General features: G+C 43.7%; 1 pseudogene; it reads left to right on the top strand.

Moving 5' to 3' along the window:
- Nucleotides 1-2,349: 2,349 nt before the first annotated feature.
- Nucleotides 2,350-2,880, top strand: LOC147423664 (uncharacterized; annotated as a pseudogene).
- Nucleotides 2,881-18,349: the final 15,469 nt, after the last annotated feature.

Below are 18,349 nucleotides of genomic sequence, written 5' to 3' on the forward strand. Positions count from 1 at the left end.
ACTGTTGTCAATAGCTTAATTTCTCTCTCTTTTTAAAGTATTGTTCATGCTATCTAACTAGGTGTTATGCTTTTTGTTGCTCTCTCCACCCAAGCACTCTTGTAATTCTCATTAGGAATCTATTCTAATGAAATGCCCACTATGTTCATGCTAATTTCCGCTACACACAATTTTTTATGCCATTAAATGTTACATTGGTATCAGAACACAAGGTTTCTCTTTTCTTGCTCAAGAAGGAAGGTCCTCAAGCTAGCTATAAATGGTTGGTATTATTAATTGCATGTGAGTAAGTTGAATAGGGATTTTTCAGCCTTGCAGTGCGCCTGCCTTCGTGCAGTTAACGGGGCATCACCGTCGAGAGCTATGGTCTTAATAGTGGAGTCCTACGGGGCTTGCCTACAGCTTAACCACTATTGAGCTATTAGAAGCTTGACAGGAGCCGGTGTTGTTTTGGTGTTGAAAGACCCTCTCTTCTATTCCTTGCAATTAATGGTATTCGAGCCATGGGTACAGTAGCTTGAGTGCTTTTTCTAAAGGAGTGAAGAGGAGTAGCAACTAGGGCTTGAAGTGCCAAAGTACACCTAAAAAGTTTACACCTAAAAGTTGTTAGAATGGCTGACAATAGTAAAGAGAGTGAAATTAATGTTGATAACTTTGATTTTGCTAATGAGCAAGCTACTAATGATGCTCCGATGCTTGTTAACTATCTTGTTTCTAGGCTTCAACAAGCCATGGGCAATCCATCTCTCCAAAGTGAAGTGCAACGGTAGCTCCGTGATCATGGGATTCTCCAAGCTCATCACCATGACGAGAGAACACCTAGGAATCCTCCTTGTGAGACTCCCAAAAGAGGTCTCTCTCCGATTCGGGAAGAAGAAGAGAATCCATACGAAGGGCTCAAGAATTTACTCCTTGATGATGCATCTCGTTCCCAAAGGAGAACTCAAGAGCCTCCACCGAAGGCACGAGAAAGAAGTGAGTCTCTCGCCACCTCGGCGGAGATGGCTCCACGAAGAGGGCGGGCTAAACGCTCTCCATCACCACCAAAGCGGAGAAGACCTTCGCACTCTTCTCCACGTCATAATTCAAAGAGGGATGATAAAAAGCAAGAGAAGAAAAAGGCGAGAAAGAGGACACCCTCTTCTCCATCTTCTTCATCCTCTTCCTCTTATGAAAGTGATGGTGAAGACGCCGAAGATCAAGACAAGAAAAAGGCGAGAAAGAGATCACCCTCTTCTCCACCTTCTTCAAATTATTCATCTTCTGAAGAAAGTGATGGTGCAACCTTTGAACCATCAAAAAGAAGAGGCCATAGGAAATCCTATGCCGCATGGAAGAGGTCGTCCAAGTTGAAGAAATTCAAAGAGGGAGGGAAGAGCATCTCTTTCCTTACCTATGATGGTTCCTTTGGTGCTACGGACAAAGTCTTGGCCTTTATCCAACAGTTCAATGCGGCGTTTGGAAATGAGGGCTTCATAGAGTCCTCTAAGCTACGCCATGTAGCTATGCACTTTCAAAAGTCCGCCAGACAATGGTGGTCTAGCCTACGAGCCAACGGTGAAGCTCCACGAACATGGAAAGCTTTAAGAGCTTCCATTATGAAGCAGTTTTTGGCCACCGATGCCAAAGACAAAGCACTCACCGAATGGCGAAGCTTAAAGCTCTCTCCCTATGAATCCATCCACAAATATGTAGACAAGTTTTGGGACCTACAATTCAAAGCCACTGTCTTGAAAAAGTTGGATTTTGGAGAGCAAAAGCAACAATTCTGTGCGGGCTTAACCGAAGAAATGGCGGAGTATGTCAACTCCCAAAGGCTATCTACTCATATTTTGGCTATCTACTCATTTTCTTATCCTTCTTCTCTCTTTTCTGCTTTTCGTATCCATATCCATGTCTTTTAGAGAAGCAATAGGTTTCCCAACAAGTGGTATGAGAGATCTGGATCCAAGATCCTCCTGAGCCTTAAAGGTCTTACAAAAGCTATGAGGTTGTGTAGGGTTGCTTAGCTCCTTTGAGCCTTCTAGGCACGCGGGGGGGGGGGGGGGGGGGGGGGGGGGGGGGGGGTTCATTTTCTTTATGTAGTATTTTTTCACATTTCAACATGCAGAAGGGGTTGAAAAAATGACCTTGAAAAATAATTTATAGATTGAATAGAAGAAGGTCCCATTTATTAGTGAAAAGTTCACAAGTAAGGGGTTTTATAAATAGTCTTCAAATGCACATGGTGTATAGTAGGTTTTACAGATAGTGACACCCCCCCCCCCCCCCCCCCCCCCCCCCAGCTTTGAGCGTAGAGATGAGAGAGGACAAACACATACAAGAAGAGAGAGAGAGTGAGAGAGAGAGAGAGAGAGAGAGAGAGAGAGGGGGAGGAAAGGGGGGATGGAAGGGTTGAAAACAGTGGCACATGGGGATAGGCTGGAATCATTGTGCGATTATCGCTGCCCCGCTTGCCTAGAGCCCAATAAAGAGCAAGTACGCATTCTTTTCAACAACGTCACCATTGCCGACCCTCACAAGGCCTTTTGAGTGTTGGAGATTAGCCATCCTCTAGTGTAATACATCCCTCCTAAGGGCATTTAGAGATAGAGTATGTAAAGCCAGCACCAAGCTCATCATTCTGCGATGGAAGGGCAGGGCATCATAGTGGAGTGTGGACGTAAATGAAACAACAAAACAGATAAAGTAGATTGGAGCTATGGAGAAACCCACCCCTAGCTTCATGTCCCTAGAGCACCACATTGCCTTCTATCGTGGGCCCATGGATGCCTGCAAAATCCCAACCTCAACCATGATCTTTTTATGGTGGTTGGGTTAATTGGTCCTTTCAAAGGTGAGTCGGGCACCCTAGGATGGTATGGGTTTTCTCAAAGATAGTACAAAGGGGATGATAGAGAATCTTTACAAACTTGTTGGTGTGGTGCATGGCAAACATGAGGAAGTTGTAATGAGTGCCATAAAGTTTTTGGATATGTTAAAATAGATAGTGAAGTCAAAGAGAAAGTTTCATAAATTACCTGAGCGGTAAAAATAATCAATAAGTGCCACCGCACAAAAAAGAGAGAGAAATAAACACACACTAGCTCACAATCAAGGTATGGTTTATTAGAAACAATCCAAGATAAAAGACTCCCTAGTAAAAAGGAAGCTTCCAACAAGCAAGAAGGAAAAATTTGTTGTAAGATTCAATAACACAATTTATTTTTGTTTATTCAAAGTGTTTTTGCATTTAGCTAGTGTTTGTTCACATGAAATTGATGTTGTATTGGCCAAACCCTATCATTTTGTATGTTTTTAAATGGAATTTGACACTTTGGCATTATGAAAAGTGGTAAGACCTTCCCTTGAATGATAAGGTTTATATTACCTTAGGACTATCATGTGAGTCCCCTAAGATGAGTACTCTTGTGAACCATAGATGATGAATCTATTATGAGAACCATCAGAATGTTTCAAGTACTACACCAAGATGTATTAGTAGAGTCTAGGAGTACTTGTCATAAAGGATTATGACAAGGTTGGCTAAGGGGGCGGTTTACCCAACTTGGATGACCACCCTTTTGTGTGAACAATATATAATGTCTTCTCTTTTATTTTTGGCTATTTAATCGAGTACTTATCTTCTTCTCTTTTTTTGCTTTCAATCTTCATAGCCATGTCTATTAGAGAATCAATAGGCTTCTTGACAACAAAGTTAAAAATAGGCTCTAACATATATGTCACATAAAAAGCTTTAGATCATACACTATTTGTCTTACACAATATACAAGTTTTCTATTAAGTTTACAGTTGAAAAATATCTATTGTCATATTATTAAACTGATTTTGTTCATAATAACTTATTGTGGTTTTTGATACCAAGCACAAGATTTATTGTGACATCACCACCTACTTTATAAATATAAGAAGATATCAAGTGCTTGAAATGTTTAGAGAAATGACTTTCTTACAACGAAGAGTATAAAAAAGGCATTTGAATAAGTCCCAAGTTATATATTTACAATCTCTTTTCTTTTTTGTTCAAAAATCTACTACGCAATGATGCATTTCCTTCCCAAGAGAACTCAAGTTTCAATGTGTAAAGCCCCCACTGAAAGAATGAGAAAAAAGTGAGTATGTTGCCACCTTGGCGGAGATGGTTCCACGAAGACGGCGGGCAAAATGCTCTCCAACACCCCTAAACGGAGAAGACCATCGCACACTTCTCTACACCATAATTCAAAGATGGACGAGAGAAAGCAAGAGAAGAGAAAGGCGGGAAAGAGGTCACCCTCTTCTCCATCTTCTTCATCCTCTTCCTCTTATGAAGAAAGTGATGGTGCAAACAAGGAGGAACAAGGGAAGAAAAAGGCGAGAAAGAGGTCACCCTCTTCTCCATCCTCCTCAAATGCTTCCTCTTCTCAAGAAAGTGATGGTGCAACTCTAGAACCACCTAAAAGAAGATGCCATAGGAAATCCTATGCCGCATGGAAGAGGTCGTCCAAGTTGAAGAAATTCAAAGAGGGAGGGAAGAGCATCTCTTTCCTTACCTATGATGGTTCCTTTGGTGCTACGGACAAAGTCTTGGCCTTTATCCAACAGTTCGATGCGGCGTTTGGAAATGAGGGCTAAGCTACGTCAGGTAGCTATGCATTTTCAAAAGTCTGCCAGGCAATGGTGGTCTAGCCTACGAGCAAACGGTGAAGCTCCACGAACATTGAAAGCTTTAAGAGCTTCCATTAGGAAGCAGTTTTTGGCTACGGATGCCAAAGACAAAGTACTCACCGAATGGCGAAGCTTGAAGCTCTCTCCCTGCCTATGTAATGGAAGTAGATCAAAGGTCCCAATGGGAGAAGTACTTACCCTTAGTGGAGTATGCTTACAATAACACTGTTCATACTTCCACGGGAAAAGCACCTTTTGAGGTAATAGAGAGAAGATCAAAAAGTCGCTTGCTACTCAAGGTATACGGGAAGATCTACAATGCAGATGAGTATAGCCGAGACCTACAAGAATCTTTCCAAAAGATTAAGGATGCTATCTCTATCTCACAGCAAAGGCAAAGGCTGCTACTAATAAGCACAGAAGAGCTCAAGCCTTTAAACAAAATGATTGGGTCTTGCTTAAGTTTCCCAAAGCTCGATTAAGGCACACAACGGGCAAGAATCCTATGGGACACCAAAAGTACTATGCTAAGTTAGCAAAAAGTTACTATGGTCCCTTCTAGATTCTTAAACCAATCAATGAGATGGCCTTACAAAGGAGATCCACCTCAAGAACCAACTATTGAAGACCGACCGGAGATCGAGGACCACGAAGAGGTACTACAGCCCAAGTCCATTCTCAGACATGAAGACAAGGTATTGAGAGGCGGTAAGATTATCCAAGGGTATCTTATTAAGTTTAAGAACTATCCTTTTGAAGATGCTAGATGTATGCAAGGCATACAATTAAAGGATAACCTAAACCTTGTCAATGCTTCCCTAGAGTAAGCAAATGTAAATATGTTTAAATGAACAAATTTTTTGTCTTATAAGACTCTCTTTTTCTTTATTGTGCACAAATGTTAAGAAGTATGCATCCTTAGGATCAAGTTTGTGAAGACGACATCTCCCAAACACCAAGTAGAACTTGTCACTCTACTATGGAAGATTGATAGGACTAATGCATAGACATGCTTGCGGAAGCTTAGGCTCTCAAGTGCCAAATGGATCAGTCATCCATTCTGGAATGGTGTCGTAGGGTAAAATAGGGATCCTCTACCCACTAGAAAAAGGACTAATGACTAGGCTTTATCGTCTCTACCTCATAGCTGAAGACGACTATGATTTCAAGAGAGAGGTAATGTCATAATAGCTAATATCTAATTCTCCTAAATGCTTTTCTCATGTTAACTGATCATTTAATATGGGGAAGTACCAGGGAGAAAAAGCTAGAATATTAGTAAGACCAGACGACTCTAAAGGGGGGAAAATAGGGATCCAACGGGGGGCCATCTGTAAAAGAGCAATGTGCATGAATGGTGCTTCAAAGACCTTAGGGTTTAACCCATTAAGACTTCCAAAAATGCTAAGGTTCAAAAATTCAAAGGTAAAGTCCAAATGGTCAAGCTTAACATAATTGGATGCTTTTGTGAAGACCATAAAGTTTTCACATATCCCTAGATGGGAGGGGGCGAGCCCTAAAGGTAGGGGAAGAGAGAGGAGAGGTGAGAGAACACACACACACACACACACACTCAAGGCTTCCCTTTACACAAAGGGCATAGTGGACACATGTCAGGTTCCTAGCCCAGTTGCTCTCAAATTGCATTCAAATTCTATTGGATGGCCATAGAGGTGGACCAATGAGAATTAAGCTAGAGTAAATCTATTTTAATTTATTTAAACACACTTGATAAAAGAAACAATGAAAATTAAGTCTCCTAGAAGATTATTGGACAACCTGCCAAGGGTTCCAACGGGAATTAAACAGCCCAATGGCTTGCTGGACAGAAGGGTAAAAGGTCCAATGGGGACTTAAATGTAATATTTGAATTAGCTAAGCTCTCACTAAAGGGGAAAGAGGGACACTTGTCACAAGGCTCTCAACTTTGCCTCTTATTTCCTATTGGCCAAGCTTGGCATGAGCCAATGAGGAGCCAAAAAGAGGAAAAAGCAAGAGGGGTTGACCAAGAGGGAGAGGGGGCTGATTTTGCAAAGGCATTATCACACACACACTCACACTACTCATGTGTGGAGTAAAGAAACTCTCTCTCCTTCTCCAAGCTTTAATTGAAAGCTCATCATCTTCTCCAAGATTTTCAGAAGGGACGCCTACACCAACAACTCTTGGCTTTCTGATGCAAACCGGGGGATATTTCTAGGCGAGCGGTTTCCGGCGAGCGCTTTTTAGGAATCAGGTGAGCAAATTCCTCAAAATATTCTCTCTTCCTCTTTGTGGACTATCTCTATCTCTCTCTTTAAGATAGATAGATAGAGAGAGAGAGAGAGAGAGAGAGAGAGAGAGAGACAGTCAAAGGTATGGAAGCTAGACAAATTGTTTCAAAAACAATATAGACAAGGGTACTTAAAATAAGAACTCCCATTAATAATAAAAAAGTTACATTTTATTAAACTTGCATTACATAAACAAGAAGTGTTCATCTTCTGGAAGGCCGGGTTTTAGTAGTTGATGTGCTCCCTTCGATTGGCATATTCAGACTCGCCACGTTGCTTAGTTGCTGCCGCATTTCCTCCTCATCCTCCTCTGTGATGAGCCCAATTTTCTTCCAGCAAGAGAAAGCTAGTTGTCCCGTCTCGTTCAAATTGATTAAGCTTTGCATATTGAGTTCCTTGCGGCATTGATAGAGGCGATACACGTTGATGGTTGCCTTGAGAGCTTGACGAAACCAGTCGGCTCCATACAATGCCTCTCCGTTTGGAATGGCTTCCATGGCATCCCACGCAAACTTTATTTTACTCGCAAGATCGTTGGACATCGTGAAAGAAGGAGAGGTGTGCTAGGAAGCTAGTAGACGCTTTCACAAAAATAACTCAAGCTATGGCAATTTATAGCCACTGTGGTAATATTATATTATTTTATACACGATTTGACACATAAACAACCAGTACTCAAATATGAAAAAAAGTTGCAAATGAATGTATCCCAATGTGACCATCCTAAGATAAAATTAGAAAGTAGTACAATGGTTTAGGTAAAGCATACTAAGAAGAAGTGACCATTGTCAAATGCTATGCATCCATGCCTGGATAAGTCCGGTTTCGACTCAATGCCCTGAAGATATCAACATCTGCCAGGATTGGTTGATGGATAAACATGTTCTCATTTTGGCTTAGCCCTAGCACACGCAGATAAATAAAATACAAATGTTTACATGCAAGATATGGTTTTTGCTTTGACACCCGTTCCATGAAGTCTTGGCATGTACACGATGTCCGGTTGCTAATACAAACTTTGCACATCCCGACATGACCATCTTCACTGTTCGTCTCTAGTTTGAAGACCTCACTAACACCATATGCTGCACATATCTCTTCTACGACCTTCGCTCTCAGGGCTAGTGCTAGACTGATCTTGCGAGCAACATCCTCAGAAATGGAAGTCCGATACCGTACACGTAGACCATCTCGCATTGTGGCTCTTGCACTGCCTTCAAGAGTAAGTGCATCTTTTGACTTGAAAGGAGAGTTTGTCATATTTTTTTCTTGAGCAACTGGCGTTACATTAGATACTCCTTCTTTGCTTAGCTCCACTTGATACCCCCCTTCATGTAATATTTGCACCTCATCCTCCGATAGGTTGGTGCCCACATGCACGGACCAAGTGTGTGGTGGATGAAGAGGCTGCGGCTCAATGTTCTGGTCTACTATATGACAATGCAAGACATGATCCGGACAAAACCAAAACCATTGACGCACCACACCATTTGGATGTTTTCGATATCCTTCAAATGATGGGGCTAGTATACCAAGGCTAGAACCTGCTATACTACATCCACACCTGCATCCGCCTCTTGGTGTGCCGCTACATGTGACCCTACTACCTTGTGGAGTTCGGCGTATGGCCCACATTGCCTCATTGACCTTGCGCTCAACTACATACTGCCCACCAGAACCTATACTTCGTTTTCGGGTTTGTGATATCCCTTCTTCTGCAAAGTTGATCTTACGTGGTCTTCCACACTTCTTGCGATCTTTGGTGACCGAGTTGTACTCAGGCCTATGTGATGCATCATCTTCCACGTTGATAACCTCATTTGGCTTCCGTTTGTGCCTTGATGTCTCCTTATCTCCTGTTAATGGAGTTGGTTGTTTATACATTAGAGTGCCCTCAATAGCCCCATTCACTGCTCTAACCACTTGGCTAGGACGTTTTTCATGGCGTTCCGTAAGCTTTTGTATTGATGGACCCTTCCCAATGTGTTTTCCATGGCTGTATGAAATGGCCTTTGTGCTCTGTAAGATGGAATTTGCAAGGTCGGTTGTACATCCATCATATAATGATATGCGTTTACGGAAACCCTCCCCTGCTAGCCAGCTGCCATGCTTGCTCTCCGCAAGGTTAGTGCGTGGAGTGTTTGGTCCATCAAAGCTACTTTCTACGCATGTCATAATGCCACCCCAATGTGCAATACGAATTTCCCACCAACTAAGCCATGAATCCATGTATGGAATGTTACGGTCTATGCAAAGACCGTTACACCACCATTGGCGTATCAATGAGCCTCTGCTACTGCAGCCTCTTTTGTTGGTGCTTGCCTCCACTTCTCACACATTTCTTTGTGTGTGTGTTGAGAAGCTTGCACCACATACTTCATTGTGTGTTGATTCAAGCTTTGCTTCCAATGGAAAAGACAAGAACACTCTCGGCCGCTCATTGTATCGGTCTTGTCACCACCATTGAAAACAATTGGAACTGCATTCCAATTTGCTTGAGCTTCATTAGCCATGTAGCCAAAGAAATTTGCTTTGTCACACCCACATGATATCATTACATCATTAAGGTACTCCCAAAACAAACATTGCATTTCCATATCTTCCTGTTTCATTTCACAAGTTGCAATAGTCAAAAGATGCTGCATGCTGCAAACAAATTGTTTTAGAGAGAGTAAATGGAAAGCCACAAAGCTCTTAAGATAGGCCATGTACCTTGGATCATAGACATGACAGGACATAGTCACCCAATCGTTAACACATCTGGTGTGATTAAACTGGATCCACGCACATCGAAGATCACCATCCCGATCTTGTCTCGTTCGGTCGACTAGGTCCCACACCGGATGTCGGACCAATTGTGGACATTTTGAAGACATAACACTTCTCCCCCTCCATACCTTGACCAGGAAACCGGCTTCCATGGAAAAACTCATATGTGCAGTCTCGCTTCAGTTTTAGGAGTGCATCAATGCCAAAAGATTCTTTGTCAACCCCTCTATGTAAAATAGATACTGACCTCCGAAACCTGTCAACGTTAAAAGTGTTTAGAATAAAAAATAATTTAGCATAGAGTTTTGCATCGAAATAAGAATCTACAAAATTCTCATACCAGTTATCTTGTACCAATGGGCCCAACTCCTCAGCGATTGCAAATAGATGTTGCTCGCCTAAAATACCTTTGTTGGTGTTGTTGCGAAGAAGTGTTGTACTTATAATTTATTTTGCCAAACACATTTGAACCTTCCTGGCTCCTGTGTGTGGGTCAACAATCAAAATCCTTTGCACCATCAGCTTGGTGTTGTCCGTTAGTGTTTTGGATGGGCCGCTGCGCACATCGTGTCGATGTGTGCCACGATGAATCATGACTCTAGTGGCAGTCTCATCAGATGGCATGACATAGTATACTACACAATCACATGTTGCAATACAAAAAGCAATTGCCTTACAAAAATGGCATGTAAGGCTCTTATCTCCAATCTTACAATATTCCCCGGGTCCAATTGCCTTTTGTATGTACCCGTTGAAATGACTTGTATTGGGAATATGGTAATTAACCAAGTGGACACATTGTTCATTCATGCACTTGAGAGATCCTATGCAATGACTAAGACGCACTACACCTACAAATATAATATTGGATGTAGTAGGCTTTGACCACAAATGAGGATCATACTTATGCTCCATCGCATCCATATGGTGCAACTTTCCAATGGTAGGTGGAAATTCTAGAACAAGATCTCCATTGTAAGACCTTGGAATCTCTGTAACTTGTTCCACTACTTTGATTTGCATTAACAGCTTTGTCAATGTGCCCTTCTTCTCGGCCTGTAAGAGCTTTTGTCTTGTACTCCTTTTGAAGCTGTTTAAGGAAAAAACTCGAGGGGGGGTACATAGATCTATTAACTCCTTTGGACCGAATTGCATCTTTGACGGACTATCCACAATGGAAATGGGAATCATGCTAGGTGAGCCCGCATACTGTGTTTGATGAGATACGTTGACTATGTATTTACGTGAAAGCTGCTCATCCAATACATAGATGAATTCACCCAAATATCGTGAGAGTCCTCTCAGGAGGCAAATTCATTTCAATATCACCTACTTTGATTACAGCATCTAAAGTTGTAAATTGCATTGGAGGAATTAATTCTAAAAGAAATGATTCAGATATTATGAATTTACCATTGTAAAAAGGATAAGAAAACTCTTTACCCAAGAAAAATAAAGAGCAAGCCATAATAATATGCTAAACAAATAATTAAGCACAAGATCACATTGTATAAGCTAAAACAAATTGATTATATACTCACGTCTAATAAGTAGCCGTCTAATAAGTAGCCGTTATAAATATAAATTAATATTATTTTATTAATTTAAAAAATTAATGCTAAAAATATAAAATATTTAAAAAAAAATTACAAAATATTTATTTGTGACTATGTGTGTGATCACGGGCTGGAACGTTTTACGTGGACGGAAGCAAGGAACTAACGCGGGGGGGGGGGGAGAGAGACCAAGGCAATGGATGACTGGGTTTCGCGTATTTGGCCACCAGTACGGACAAAGGCGGAGGTTGGGTGGGGGCGGAGGTTTGGGGGGAGGGGCAAGGGGGTGCAGGAGCGGGCGGGGCAAGGTGCAAGGGACAATGGAGGCGGGCTCAGGCGGGCGGGGCAAGGTGCTAGGGGGGCAGAGGCGGCGGGCGGAGGCCGCAGCTTGGGTGGGGGGAGGGGGGGGGGGCAAGGGGGGCAAGGGACAGCAGAGGCGGAGGCGGGCAAAGGCCGTAGATTTGGGTGGGGGGGGCAAGTGGGCGCAGGAGCGGAGGTGGGCGGCGGCATGAGGGGGCAAGTGGCGGCGGGATGAGGCGGGGTGGGAAGAGGCCGCAGGTTGGGTTGGGGGGGGGGGGAGGAGCGGAGCGGGATGGCCTGCATACTCGCCCATGGCCAACGCGTTGGTCGTGGGCGCGTGGGCCCGTGGGCGCGTCTGTCTCTGGTCAACGCGTGGCCAGAGACATAGGCGCCTACGGGCCCACAGCAGTCCACGTGGACACGGTGGCGCGTGTGTCCACGTGGACTGGCCACGTGTACCGTCGCCAACCGACAGTACACGTGGCCCGCCACGTGGTCACGCGCACTGCCACGCAGGCAATGAGCTGGACACATGTCGTGCCACGTGTACTGTCGCCCAGCGACAGTACACATGGCAGGACACGTGGCCAGCTCATTGTTATTGGCGCCACGTGTCATGCCTCATGTACTATTGCCCAGCGACAGTACACATGGCAAGACACGTGGCCAGCTCATTGCCTACGTGGCAATGTGCATGACCACGTGGCGGGCCACGTGTACTCTTGGTTGGCGACGGTACACGTGGACAAGCAACGGCCACCTGCGCCAGCGTATCCACGTGCCTTGCCACATGTGTGTGTCCACACACACACGCGCAAAAAGCGTGTGTGTGTGTGTGAACACACACACAAACACAAATGCGCACACACACACGGGCGTCACACACACACACAAACACAAACGCGCACACACACGGGCGTGTGTGTGTACACACACACGGTGGCGTGCGTGTGTGCACCACACACACGCGCCTCACTGCAGCGTATGTGTGTGTGGGGCACACACACACACGTGCGCCTGCGTGCAGCGTGTGTGTGTGTGCGCACACACAAATACATGCACACGTACACACGTAGGTGTACGCGCACACACACACGTTGCACATACACACACACACACACACACACACACACACGTGCGCGCTGCACGTACACATACACACACACGCACACACGGACGTGTACATGGCAACACACACACACACACACACACACACACTCCTTTCTCTCACACACACAATCATTAAAAAAATAAAAAAAAATAAAAAAGCTTTATAAAGTGACCTTCTCTTCTTCATTTTCTTCTTCTCTATTCTCTTTTGCTACACAGATCTCTCTCTCTCTCTTTCTCTCAAGTTCACATCTCAAACTCGAACCTACAAATTCTCATAAATCATCCTATATCTATTTCTTATAAATTATCCTTCTTTCTCGCAAGCATGAGAACAAGAAACCAAACAAAAAATACTGGTGCAATTGATGAGGTGGATATTACTACCTCACAAGAAGTACCTTCGTTAGGCACACATGATACCCAACAATATCAGGCATTGAGTTCTTTGGATAGTATTGTATCCATTGTAACTGGAGTGGCTGGAACATCACAATCAAGCGCCGGACCCAGTCATCGTGTGGAAACAGGTACCGCTATTCAGAATGTCAAAGACGAAGCGTTTGGAAATGTTGTCGACAAACACATTTGTTTCGGTTGGGTGGATTCTCACAGAGTACCATACGATGGGAAACTTCCACGATTGCCTCTTTGTCGACTTCTCTCAAACCCCGCCATCCGCACGCATGATGACCATGTGGCCGATTTGCAACTCTCTATTGCAAACAAAAGCTACCAACCAAAGATGGCAAGATTTATTGTTAGTGAACGAATTCCTGGGAAGGATCACAAACAATTTACTCGTCGTGGTCACGCTGCGAGGGATCTTGCAATGTCATATGATTTGGATGAAGAGCTTCACCAAATCCCCGAGGTTAGTCACACGGTTGAGATGTACTTTGTGGTTTGGGATGGTAATCACCGATTGGAGGCATGGATGCGGTGGATGAACGAGAATGACATTCCAATTGAGAAAGAGCCAAAGCTGGAGTGTGTTCTAGTTGACTTTCAACCACATGAGCCAGCGGAGTTTCTATTGGTTTTGGGTATGATCAATAGGTGAGCCCTTTGTTTTTTTGCTAATGTAAATGCATCTTATTTGTAAACTATATAAATTACAATCGATTGTTAAACAGGGCCACGAGGGTTTCAGTGCCTTACACGACTGCTCATGATATTTTCATGATGAGAAAGCTAGGGTTGGCGGACCCTACATCACTTCTGCAAAAATTCCTCGAAAGAGCGCGTTTGGCAGCAGAAAGGGCTTTGAATTTTAGAGGTCCAAATAAGTCTAAGTGGCTAAAATTGCCAATGGTTGTCCTTGCACAACTACTTTGGAAGGTATGCTTCAAACCAATTGTATACAAGAATATGTTTTGTTTACGAAATCTTATTATGTGTATTTTGATCGACTCTTTTGAAAATAATAGGAAGAGTTCGATCATATGTTTAGTAGTAAAACGGAAGGGCTGCCATCAAAAGGGAGTTTTGACTACAAGTTGGCACCTGACGCATACGAGGAAAGCATCAATCTAGCGCTATCTCAAACGGAGCAATACTTTACGCGCAAAGGTCTTGAGATAGCCACCATTGCAAATCCAGAGAATGGTAGCGATTTTTTCCAAAAATGTATTTCAGTTACAGATTGAGGCGAGAAGACCATGAAAATGACACCCTCGAGAGTGGCAGAGGTAGCGTGTACACGCATTAGCCCAACAGAGTAAGCAATAGTTGTTTAAATCATTGGATATATTTCTCTTTTTATTATGTAGCAATAAAAAATAAGTCTCGCTTTTCCTTTGATAGGAAGTGCCAATTGCTTGATTTGCTCCAAGGCAGTGATGCATAGTTGAAGGAGAAGGGCATCGGTTTGATGAAGAAGGCCTGGATCCAGTGGCTTCGATATCACGTGTACTGGTGGCAGTTGGAAAAGTTAGATTTAGTGAACATTTGCACCAGCTAGCAATTTGTTATGTAACTTGTGACTTATTATTTGTTGCTGCTGCAGAAGAGTGCTTGAGATAGCCGAGAAAATGGAGGCCGAGAATCATGATGTTGCTATCCAACATGAGAAGGCTGAAGGTAGGCATGGTTGCACGCTTGCCCACACATTATTGACATACAGACGCAAGCACTTTGAGAAGGCCTTCAAGAAGTGGAGTGCTCGGATCAAATCCACACATGAACCCGAAGAGCAACCCCATTTTGCTTGTACGGCACGACACTTGTTGTACAGGTTCGACATCTTTAATTGACAAATTAAGAATGTAGTAGGATACACTAATCTTGTTCTATGCAAATGAAAACATTGTGGTCTGTCTTGTAGATGGTGGAGAGATGCTCTTGTCTTTCCCATTCCCGAGCACCCCAGTGATGCATGGTGCAGGTCGGAGATCGGAGGAGACGAGCTTATATCCTGACGAGTGGATAGATGACTTGCGGCCAAAGGGAGCGTGGCTCAAGTTTCCTTGGTGGCTGGACTACCCGGACAAGGAGTACCCACCCGAAGAGGAAGAGCTGTACATAGGTATGCCTCTATGTAGTTTTTACCTGGGCTCAATAACTCTTTTCTTTTAATTAATAGCGGAGCATAGTGCGTCACGGAAGAAAGCGGTTGTGATAGAGGATGCTCTATCTCCAAACACATCAAAGAAACCAGAGAGGAAGAAACAGACCTCAAGGAAAGACTCACAAGCACAACAAGCTAACAAGCAACGTGGGAAGAGAAAGAAGAGGGCTATAGTTTCGAGCACGACAATGAGAGCGAGCATGTGGTTGCGGAGTATTCTGTAGAAGTCAGCGATAGTGCTCATAGCCTTGGTGCTATGAGTCACAGTGTACCGACACTATCCTTCACTCCCAGACCAGTGGGGGGCATCCAAGAGTCCCCTCCATGTTCACCATCACATGGTAGGGCTGCAGAGGACCTATCAGACATGGCCAGAGTTGTGGGAGATAACCATCCAGGTACGTGAAAATGCTTAATGTTGTGTTGTTCTCTTTAGCATTGCTTGAAAGATATATTTGATCTTATGTTGCTACATATAGATATGCATGTAGAGCCACGCCACCTTGCAGTGCATGCTAGTGCCAAAGAGTTGGCAAAAGCTATTCCAGATGTGTAGTGCAATGATAGGTAAGCCACGCTTATTTACAATCATAGTTATGTGCACACTTATAGTGCTAACAAAAACTGCATGCAGTTCTATGCAGTCACTATGTAGATTCTTGGGCTCTCTATCCGGAACAGGGAAGATGAACCCCAGCTTGAGATTGGGTGGCGTACGTTTGGTGTACATGGCCTTTCCCTTACACACTAGGCCACATGCAAATAGCACGGGTGGGGTTCCTTTATGGAACCAATGGGGTAGTGACCTTGTGGATGTTGCATTCCTTCTGGCATCCGAGTTTCTTTTGGTGGATGGCATGATTGTGGCGACATGTCGTGCAGAACATCTTTCCATCGTCACTTCGAAGGCAGAGGGAGCTGGTTTCCATCTGTTGAGGATATTGTACTTACGGTTATCGGAGGCTAGTTGTACGACTGTTCAGGACTATTTAGAGGGGGTATGTTGTTTTTTTGTTTTGATAATGAATAGTAACTTCGATGTTCGTGGGTCAAAAAATAATGTTTTACTTGCTCCCCACGCAGGTTGGCACTTTGTTGCTAGCCATTTTTTCACCCCCTAGAACTGGTGGGTGTCGGCTTCCGAGGTACGATCGAGCGGATGGAAAGATTGCAGAAAATGTACGTGGCTTCTCTGCCGATGACGACATGTTGTGGGAGAAGCTACCAGGATCAGATTCCACACAGTGGACGCTTGATCGTATGGGCCGGCCTTATCGTAGAGGTGTTAAAGGGAGTCCAGCGTTTGCCAGGTGGTAGAATTTTTTTGTTAGTAGCTATTTTTATTGTTCCTATAAAATTATAGGTATAATAAATCTAAAGGTAACTTTTTTTTTGCAGATGGCTACTAGGTACCTTCACAGACATGGGAGATGCTGTGTTGGATTGTTTTGCAGGAGTTGGGACATTGGCAGCACAATGTTAACTACTACGTAGACATTGCATCAGAAGGATTGGGCAGTTTTCAATGCTTGTTTGGAGCCAGCTCAGTGCCTATCTTCCGATTTAGGCTCAACATTGATGTTTCATAGGAGTGTCAGAGCTCAGGTAACTGAGCAACCGCAGCAGGTGTCCGAGCAGCTTCATCCGCTTGACCCACCGTTCTCAACACCACTCAGCAGTCAGAGCGGGACAGTAGCAGCACCATATCCCACTTTCACAGCCCCATTTTTTGCATGGCGTGCAACTGGACCGTCTCCGAGTGCATTCATTGCCTCCACATCTGAGGCCCCGCCCGGGGTTGATCCATTGCCTCTTTCACTACCTGCAGCCATCCCCCCCCCCCCCCCCCCCCCCCCACATATAGTTCATACCCTTTGCCATTTGGAGTAGTTCCCCCACCATTTGGTGCACTGCCCTTGTTGGCACGACCTTTGTTTCCTCCCAGACGATATGGCCCCCCACCGCCCTTCTTTCCTCCTGTCACCCATGATGTATCACCCCCCATATGTATTTACTTTGGATGCAATGGAACTCGTAGATTTGGGTTTGCTATTTGAAATAGACCGTAATTGTGTGTAAGGAACTTCTATTTCTCTTATTAATAGTGTATTGAATGATTCGCTGGTGTTTTTTGTTTGAATGTAAGTTGGTCGTGAAATGACAATCAAATTTTCGTTGGAGAGAGGAGGGGGGGGGGGGGGGGGGAGAGAGAGAGAGAGAGAGAGAGAGAGAGAGAGAGAGAGAGAGAGATGGGTAGATTGTCCCTTCTTTTGAGAATCCGCTCGCCCGATTCTTAAAAAGCGCTCGCCAAAAATTGCTCGCCCAAGAATCGCTTCCAAACAAACCCAACCAAGAGCCAAGCTTCAATGCATGCTCATCTCCTCTACCATGCTAATTACTAAGCTAATCTAAGCTATTAAGAGTGATTATGTGAGGAGAATACTTCTTTCTTGTAATACTTCTTCTTCCTCTAGATCTACTCTCATACCCCACTAGCTCTCACCATCTTCGAAGGTGTGTGAGGTCTTGGGTATGAGACCATGAGAGAATTGATGTTGTGTTTTTCAAGTGTAAGCTTGGTGCTTGAAGCTTCCATCTTCATTGCACCACCAAGAAGCACAAAGTATTGTATTGTAAAATGTCTCCCTCGATGGGGGGAACCTATAATACAAAGCCTTTTGGAGGGGGGCCCGGCTCCTTGTAAATCCACTCCTCAACTGTTGTCAATAACTTAATTTCTCTCTCTTTTTGAAGTATTGTTCATGCCTATCTAACAAGGTGTTATTCTTTTGTTGCTCTCTCCAACCAAGCACTCTTGCTATGCTCATAAGGAATCTATTCTTAATGAAAAGCTCACTATGTCTATGTTATTTTGTGCTACATACACGTTACTAGACCATTAAACGTTACATTTTGTTGTTTGCATCAATTTTGATTTGATTGAACCAAGATACGACATGTTTTGCAGTGGACGAGACTGTTGAATCATGGTATCTTTGAGACATTGAATCGTAAGAATATATTTTTGTCAAAGATATTAAATATTTGTCTATTTGTCCATTGCAATTCTAAGAAACTATGGTCGATGAAGAATAAGTTTGTGGTACCCAATCAGTGTCAGATGA

The sequence above is a fragment of the Adiantum capillus-veneris genome, chromosome 26, assembly GCF_014529385.1.
Source record: "Adiantum capillus-veneris isolate H3 chromosome 26, ASM1452938v2, whole genome shotgun sequence".
In the NCBI taxonomy this organism is placed as follows: domain Eukaryota; kingdom Viridiplantae; phylum Streptophyta; class Polypodiopsida; order Polypodiales; family Pteridaceae; genus Adiantum; species Adiantum capillus-veneris.